Here is a 997-nt window from a genome sequence, read left to right on the forward strand (position 1 = left end):
CAGTTCATTGCCCCCTCGGTTCAGTGCTGGAGTTTCTTCAGAGTCATTGACCCCCGCTACTCTCAAAGTGTATGTAGCGGCCATATCTGCGGGACATACACTCGTAGGAGGGGTTTCAGTGGGTCGTCATCCTTTGGTTTCACGTTTTATGCAAGGTTCGAGATGGCTTAGGCCTTTCCGCCCGACCCGAGTTCCTTCTTGGGATCTATCGACCATTCTGGAAGGTCTGTCGGGCCATCCTTTTGAGCCGTTGGAGTCTGATTATGTTCCTAAGGTCGCTTCAAATCCATTTCGCTTTCAGCACAGTCTAGACGTGAGGATGGCTCCTGGCTCCCGGGTCTTATCCGCTTGAGCAGACGCTTTCCTTGGTCTCCAGCTATCTAAGGTACGTCAGGCGTTATGATATAGTGTTCCCAAAGCGATGACGTCATCGCAGCATTGAAGTGACCTGTGAGACGGAACATCTCGGTTACAATTGTAACCCTAGTTCCCTGAATAGGGAACGAGATGCTGCGATGAGGGCCGTCCGTATCTTGATAGCGCTTCCTTCGTCATATATGGAAATCTGATGAAATAGCGCACGGCACGCTAATATAGCATACGTTACGTATGCGTGAGGGGCGGTGTTAGGCGCTATTTGGCCAATAAATTGGCGTGATGGTATAAGGGCTTCAGACATTCGTCACACTGTGGGTGTTCCCAAAGCGATGACGTCATCGCAGCATCTCGTTCCCTATTCAGGGAACTAGGGTTACATACGTAACCGAGACGATTTCGTTGCACACAGAACCGTTCACTTTTGAACTCACATGACTTGCTGCATGCTCTCATTCACGTCCTCCACATTCATAACCCAGCACCGTCGGGTTACTTATTACCGATATCAACCCAAATTGGGTCAAATCAAGCCAGCTTCCTAACCCAACAATCTCAACCGAGCGTTTGGACTGAAACAATTACCAGCGTGTTTTATATGTGTAGGCTATAAAAAAGTACA

Source organism: Sinocyclocheilus rhinocerous, unplaced genomic scaffold (assembly GCF_001515625.1).
Source record: "Sinocyclocheilus rhinocerous isolate Xijiao unplaced genomic scaffold, SAMN03320098_v1.1 scaffold1435, whole genome shotgun sequence".
NCBI classification, from domain to species: Eukaryota; Metazoa; Chordata; class Actinopteri; order Cypriniformes; family Cyprinidae; genus Sinocyclocheilus; species Sinocyclocheilus rhinocerous.